At 54.5% G+C, this 7,646-nt stretch overlaps 1 protein-coding gene across 4 annotated transcripts in view; it reads left to right on the top strand.

The window, feature by feature from the left end:
- The first annotated feature begins 703 nt into the window (after positions 1-703).
- JDP2 (Jun dimerization protein 2) overlaps positions 704-7,646 on the top strand; it is a 45,546-nt gene continuing 38,603 nt past the window's right edge. Inside the window, exon 1 of one of the 4 annotated variants that reach the window (XM_086319605.1) lies at positions 704-910. The gene's annotated coding sequence lies outside the window, so the exon portion shown is untranslated. Of the gene's footprint in view, positions 911-1,523; positions 1,670-1,837; positions 2,086-2,241; positions 2,467-7,646 lie in introns of those variants that run through there. The other 3 variants (XM_086319609.1, XM_086319604.1, XM_086319606.1) reach the window with 3 other exon arrangements.

Below are 7,646 nucleotides of genomic sequence, written 5' to 3'. Positions count from 1 at the left end.
GGGAAGGACAGGGAAGCCTGGCATGCTACAGTCCATGGGGCTGCAGAGAGTCGGACACGACTGAGCGACTGAACAACCCATAGATCAGTTTGTTTTTCCAAAGTCTCAGATGAAGACGCATAGAGTAACATTCTCCCTGTTCAGTGTTTTCTTCCATATAACTGTCCAGACTTCAGTCTCGGGGAAACAACGTAAGCTGGTTTCACAGTACCCAGCTTTGATCTTTATGCTATAGAAAAGGTGTAGTCGACCTTTCTGTAGCTGAGAGTCATGTTCTTTCACAAGACTATCATATTACCACTCATTTTCCGTTGTATCTTCTTTCAGGGCCTTACTTTCTTTTTACTTGCTAACTTCAATGCTTTGAGGGAGAGAGTTGTCAGTGAAGGTGAAAATGGTCAGTGTCATGGGGATTTGCTCTGTCTTTCCTGCCATAACACCAGTCCTCTGATCCAGAAATACTTTCCTGCACCTGGGCCATAAGGAGAATAGGACCTCACTGTCCTCCTGTTGAAGAGACCTGCTCGCTGGGCTCTGCTCGCTTGCTCCCATCTGTCTCAAGGCTTGTTGTTTCTTTCGCTCTGAGCATCTGCACTCCAAGAAGGCATGAACTTTTTCTTTCACTTCCTTTCTTCTGCGGGTGATGATCTGACATCACCCTGAGAAAGAGGCTGAAGGTCGCCGAATATAAACACTGTCACTCCTCACTGGCTGAGGCAGAAAGGCAGAGGGTTGAGTGAGCACCCAGGGGTCTGGAGGAAGGGGACAGAAACCACAATGCCAAGGGCTTGGGCGCCACATGTGTGCTTGAGGGCTCAGAGTCTCTGTGCCTTTATACACTGAAGGCACCGGAGAGGACACATTTCCTCTGGAGTCACCCTTAACCATCTGCCACTCTAGGAGGATGCAGGTAGGAGTCTAGTTGGCAATGGAAGTTGTCATGGGGAAGAAGGCCATTTGGGGTGGGCTGAGGGCTGGGCTGCTCACAGGAGTGTCCCTGGGCGGAAAAGACTAGGGGGCAAACTGTGTGAGCCACTGGGACAGGGAAAGGGGCTCAGGTTGCTGCCCAAGGAAGGCAGGTCTCTAGCACTGAACCACCACCCTGGGGCTTAAGGACAGCTGAAGTGGCCAAGTGGGCTAGTGGGTCGGGGGGAGAAGCACCCAACAAACGCCTTGGTCCTCTGCCCATCCTTCTATAGAAAATGAAGCAGGCTTGCGAGATATTTCCTCACTCAGTGCTGAAGTGTCCAAGGATGAAAATGTGTTGAAATCTCTCTCTCTCTCTCTCTCTCTCTCTCGGTTTGGGAAAAAAAAAAAAAAAGAGCTAAGGATTGAGGAAGATGGTTCAACACAGGCTACGTCTGCTCTCCAAGGGGCTCTGGACTTGTCCCGCCGCAGCCTCCTCGGCTCTCCGGGCCAGAGCTCGTGTCTCGCGGTGGAAGCCGGGCGGCGGTGCGCGGGGGATGCTCTTACATAATCGCCCGGCCGCGTCCTGCTTCCTCGCGCGCGCTCCTGCACCGCGCGGGCTTGGAGAGCCTGGGGGGAGGGGGGGGGCGTGGACCGCGATGGAGCCGGGGCAGGCGCTGCGGGGCCGGGGCCGCCCCCGCAGGGGGAGATGAGCGTGAAGAGCTGCGGGAGGAGGGCGCGAGAGGCGGCGGGGGAGGTGAAGGTCAGTGGGTGTGAAGCGCCCGATGCACACCGCCCCCCCGCCCCCGGTCCTCCCCTGTCCCCTCCTTCCCTTCCTCTCCGTCCCCCTCTGACGTCTGGAGCTGGCAGCCCGGCCGGTTCCGCATTCCCGACCCCTCCCCGCCGCCCAGGGGCCGCTATATAGCCGGGGCTGATGCAACCCGTCCCGCCGCCCGCCACAGCCTGCGGGAGGGACGCTCGGCGGCCGCGACGGAGGGGGGGCGCTGCAGCGGCGGCGGCGGCGGCGGCTGGGCTGGCGCCGCGGCGGCTCCCGGGCCGGGACGGGCCTGGGCACCGGGCGGAGCTCGGCGGCCGGGAGGCAGAGGCGCTGAGCGGGCACGGCGCCTGCAGCAGGGCCCTGGCCCCGGGGGCGCCGCCTCCGCCCGCGGCTTCTGCACGGTGGGTGCGAGGGCGCGCGCGCGCCGGCGGGCGCCGGGCGGGAGGGCGGGGTGGGGCGCGCCGGGCGCGGGCACCTGGGACGGCCGCACACCCCACACCCCCAGTGCGGGCGGAGCGTGCCGGAGCCCCCGGAACCCGAGCCCCGCGGGGAGGCTCCTGCAGCCTTGGGAGCCCGCGCGGCCCCGGCGAGGGGGCGCTCTGCAGCCCGGACCCGCTCCCGCTAAGCGCCCGCGAGCGGGTGGCTTTCTCTTTGGTTCCCGCCCTGGGACGGGAGGCTCCGTCCGCTCCCGGGACGGCCGAGGCGCTCTCTCTGCCTCCCTCCCGCGCGCTCCTCCCCCGTCCGTTTTGCAGGGAGGTGCTCTCGCGCGGCGGGGAAGGCGGGTGAGTGGGGAGAAGACGGCCCTGGGGTGGAAATGGAGGGTTGAAGGCCTGGGAGGTGCAAGGGTGCCGGTGGTGGAGGGATGACAGGGACCTGCTGGCAAGTCGTGCCCGCCCCTCCCCTTCGCAGGGAGGAAGCGCGGCTCCCTGAGGACCTGGAAGAGGGCGCTGACAAGGGCTGGGCTCTTCATACAATGAAGAGGGTTTCCCTCAGGGCCATTGCTCGGGGATTCCCCCTCTCGGAGGGGGGCGTGGGGGGGGTGTCTAGGGGCTGCTGGGTCCCCTTTGGGCTCCCCCAACTGCCAAGCCAGGTTACATAAGGAGTCAAGCCCGCTGCGCTAGGTAACCAGCCCCTCCTCTCCGGCCCAGCCCAGTTTAGACGGCTCTCTCCTGCCTCGCCCCTCAAAAGAGCCTGAAAGGTTAGGACTTAACACGGCCTGGACCCCTGATCCCGGGGTTGCACTCGCAAGTTTTGCCTGGGTCAGTGGTGGGGTCGGGCGTGGGACAGGGAGTTTGCAGACCCGTGTGTGTTCCCAGGTTTAAATCTCGGTAGACTGTCCTCAGGGTCTTGGTTTGGGGAACATGAGAGACTGGAGCTTGGAACTATGCTTGGGAGCCCGCTTATCCTTTAAGACCTTGCAGAAAACTGTGTTCACATGTCATCTGCCTTCCCCCAGGGTTTTTAAAAACACCTCCCATTGCTTTCATCTTCCCTGCCAATCTGGCTGCAGTTTGAATGAACGCCTTATCTTCCTTCACAGGTTTCTAGGGGAGAGTTTAGCCAGGTATCAGGTGTGAGCATGGCTCTGATTTTATATAAACCTGACGACCAGGGAAGAGAAGCATGATCTGTTCTCGTGCCTCGGGCTGGTTAAGATTTCTCCTTGTTTAAAACACGGAGAACTGATTTCTCAAAGACTCTTCTGTTCCCCTTCTACTCTGGCTTTGGTTCAGAGCTGTAGGTAGCCCCAGAATCTTCTTGAAGAGCTGGGTGCTGTGAGATTTGAAGGGCAGCTAGAAAGCATGGATTGGTTGAGATGGTAAAGAACCTGCCTGCAATGCAGGAGACCCAGGTTTGATCCCTGGGTTGGGAAGACCCCCTGGAGAAGGGAATGGCTACCCACTCCAGTATTCTTGCCTGGAGAACTCCATGGACAGAGGAGCCTGGCGGGTACAGTCCATGGGGTTGCAAAGAGTCCGACACGATGGAGCAACTAACACTTTCACTTTCACTCAGAAGGCATGGATGTAGAGGCTTCTGACTTTTCTCCTGGGTTGGTTGCAGCCACCTCCAAGGAGATATGTTGATAACTGGTGACAGTGTCCCCCAAGGAAGAACTTGGACAAGAATCTCTCCATTCACTTGCTGCCTAGCTTTTGCAGCCACCAGCATCTGTCGTTGCCTCTCCCACCTGTTTGCAGGATGTGTAGGCATCTTTTCCAACCTGCCAGACCCTTGGCAGAACCCTGAGATGGGCTAGGCTCTCCAGGCCTTGTTTGTTGTGGGGTTGTTGGTGTTGCAGTGGGGCTGTCTCTGACACAAGTGTCTCTGTTTCCAGTTCTGCTCTGGAAAGAAGGGGCCAGTGCAGACTCTAGGTTGGCCTGCTCTGTATTCATTCAGGCCCAGCTCAACTTCAGGAGTCAGAGCCAGGGCTGAGGGCAAGCTACATTCTTTTCTGCTTTTCTGCTGCAGGATGCAGTTTGCTTTTTTTCCATGTGAATGAATTATGTTGGAAACTGAAATAGGAAGAGAAAACTAGAGTGGTATAGGTATGTGTGTGTGCATACCTATATAGGCAGGGGGAAAGCAGCGGGCACATTATTTTTCCATTTTCCTTTAATTAAGGCTCTGTGGAGGTGTGTTTGAAAACAGAGGGTCTCCTATGCCTTTGAGGAGGGTGAGAACACTGTTTTGGCTGCGTCCCGGGCCATATGCAGCGTATGGTGGCCAATGAAACTGGGCCTGGCTCGTTCTGTTGCTTGTCTTGGCAGTAGGTTCCGTGGCTTGTATTACCAGCTCTGGAACTTACAGGCTGCCAAGCTCTGTATGCCTGTGTGTGTGCGCGCACACATACGTGTGTGTGTGTGTGTGTGTGTATGTGCGCGCTCGCTCTTGTGCATGTGTGTGGTTTGGCCTCTCAAAACTCAGCAGAGACAAATGCCTTAGCAACCCAGGGTTGGAATTTTCGGCCTGTGTTTCTTTACACTCGTGGCTGGCTGTGGGAGGCCCGGCCAGAGCCCACCATTCTGGGTTTTTTTCCTCTCTTTTTTTTAGTCTGTTTTCTTGCTCCTACCCATGGGATTCCATCTGTGGAGCTCAATTTCTAAAGCTTTAACTGGCCGATGGCATAATTTTTTAAAAAAGGGCCAAAGGATCGGTCACAGGCTGTGTGTGTGTCTGTGCTGTGCGTCAATATGAACTCCTGGCGCCAGGAACAGGACAGGGTGAGCAGGGAAGAGAGTCTAGGAGGCCCAGAGACAGTTCCTTCTCAGCTGCTTCTCACTGCTCAGAATAAGGATCCAGGCAGAAACGACTTACTGTGTATTTACTGAGCACCTACATTAGGCAGGAGAGAAAGCCCGTGCTTATAGGCAGGGCTTGTCTAAAGCATTTCCCTGGTCTCTGGGGAAGAACCTTTCTTGGGGAGACATTCTAGTTTCTTTCATGGCTGGGTTGGCTATGCAGGGCTCACACTATGTCAGGGGCTTCTTCTGACACCTACCACCCCTCATTTTTTTTTCATAAAGATCTGAGGAGTGACCCCTTCTAAGCAATGCAGGGGTACAGTGAGTTGAAAGACAGCCAATACTGGCCCTCTTCTTCTGGAGGTGGGCATGGAAACCCAGCCATGGGAGCACCCTGTTGCCAGTGATCTATGTAGTTGTTGTCCTGGCTGGTGAGATGGAGAAGCACTTAGGAGAAACCGAGGCAAAGGGCAGGTGCTGGGTCTCATTCTCATTTCCACACTTTTCTACCCAGCCCCGATCTGCCACCTGTTGTTTCTCTTCTGCAGTAACTGCCTGGATGCAGGATGGTCCTGCCCTCTTGAGGTTTCGAGTTGGGAAGGAGAAGAGCAGAGAACCCTCTGGGCCGGGCTGGGGGTGATGGCGTGGATCCTCTTCTTGGCCGTAGGATAGGGAGATTGGTGTTCGATGGGAACTGGGAACAGAGCAGAAGGAGCCTCGAGGGCTCGCCCAGCACTGGTGTTGCTCCAGGAAGGAAGGCGCTCAGAGCCACACTGACGTCATGCTCACAGGTGCTGTTCCAGGTGCTTTCCAAGCATTAACTAATTAAATCTTCTTCTCAGCCTTAGGTGACTAGTCCCACTGTGCAGCAGAGGAAAGGGAGGCACAGAGAGGTTAGGGAACTTGCCCAAGGTCACACAGCTAGTAGGAGCAGAGCTAGGGTTCATACTCAGATGATCTGGCTTTGGAGTTTCCACTTTTAACCTGCCTCACTCTCCTGCCTGCAGAGCTAAGCCAGCCGTCGGAGATGGTCTTCTGCTGCTTGCTCTTGTGCTCCATCTCGGAGCTTTCTCCACCTTTTCCTCCTTGCCTCCTGAATCTCCTTGTCTTTTGGAAGCTGATTGGCCTGCATCATTTCAGATTCCAGGAGAGAGGTCATCCCAGATAACTCCTTAGCTCCAGGGACAGATTTGGTGTTTGATTCTCCAAGATTCATGATTGTTAGTGCTGTGCTCTGTGATATCTGGCCTGGCAACTTTCTGGCCTCTCTGCCCTCTACTTGCTGCCATGGACTTCTGCCCTCCACAGCTTCTTCCTGGGAATCTTCTGAGGCTCCAGCTCCCAAGACTTCCAAGTCGCTCTTGTTGATTTCAATTACCAGCTGCTTGCTCTTAACTTCCAACCCCACTAGTGCTCCTGGGGTCTGACCCTATGAACTCCATTGCTCCTTGACCTGCTCTCACTCACCTCCACTTTCTGCACCAAGCCTTGGGCCACTGGTACTCATTTGCACCCCTATTTCTGGCTCCCGATGCCTGCCCAGGCCAGCTATTTGCTTAGAAGGGAGCTAACCCCCAGGGATTTTAGAGCCGTCCTTAAACTTTTGTTTTTATGGGCAGAAAGTTCATGAGGCAGATCCTAACCTTTTCTTAACCTGTCTTTTTGGGGAAAAAAAAAATCTGTCTTTGCCATTTTAGATCGAGATGCCCATTATTGGGCACTTTCTAATAAGACTAGCCTTTCAGAAGTTGGGACTGTTGTTTATAGATACTCCCATTAAAAAAAACATAATAATATCTTACAGGTTTACATACAGTAAACGAGGGAAGAAAATAAGAGGGAAAAACTTATCTCTACACTTCCTTCTTTTGGCTGGAATGACTCTTCATCTTAATGTCTCCCATTAGGGCCCATTTTTGGAACTTGACGTGTTTTGTGGTTTTTCTTCTACTTGTATAAGGCAGTGCCCCCAGACCATGTGCCTACAAGTCCCTGAGGAAGTCAGGATAGAGACATATCAGATCTTTTCTTTAGGTTCTTTTCCCCTTGGATCTACCTGGTCCCTGTTTCTTTCAAGCTGGCTTTTAAGGAGCTGCATCAGACCATCCCAAATCTTAGGCTCAACAACAGCGTAGGATCCACTGTGACCTCCAGAATGTTTTCTGTCTCATTTATGCCTTGCTTGTCTGTCTCATCTTGGATCTACGCAGTACCCAGTTTTTCTCCATTGGCTAGTTTCCAGGTCGTTCCTGGTCAGTGTCCCAAATTGCCAAAGTCTTTTTGATTCTAGGCCTGTCTTTTGAGGCACAAGAGCTATTTGCCAATATGGGTCTTCTGCCAGCATATAGAGTTTGCTCTTTTTTTATGCAACCCAGTTACTAATGAGACATGGAGGATGTCCTCCATGTCATGGAAGGCATGGAGGATCTTTATGTTCCATATGGACCCCTGGGCCCAAAGGGCAACACTCAGTTCTTCCCTTAAATCTTCTGCTGTTTAGTTCTCCTTTTCCCACTAAATTGTTTATGGAACAACCAGTCTGGGAGATGATTTCACCTCTTGTCATCTTCCGTCTGTCTTCCTTGAAGTGGGTCAATTCTTCCTGACTGTTGTGGGTTCCCTGCCACCCCTCTCCCCCTCCCACACACACCTTCTAGTCGATCCCTAAATCACTGCAAGTTTTCAAATCGCCCAAGTTGCCTTTCAGCCAGGGCTTG

Source organism: Bos grunniens, chromosome 10 (genome assembly GCF_055505025.1).
Source record: "Bos grunniens cultivar Pamir isolate PY7600 chromosome 10, Bosgru_T2T1.0, whole genome shotgun sequence".
NCBI classification, from domain to species: Eukaryota; Metazoa; Chordata; class Mammalia; order Artiodactyla; family Bovidae; genus Bos; species Bos grunniens.
The sequence above is the reverse complement of the archived record's forward strand: the minus strand, read 5'-3'. Positions and strand labels throughout refer to the sequence as shown.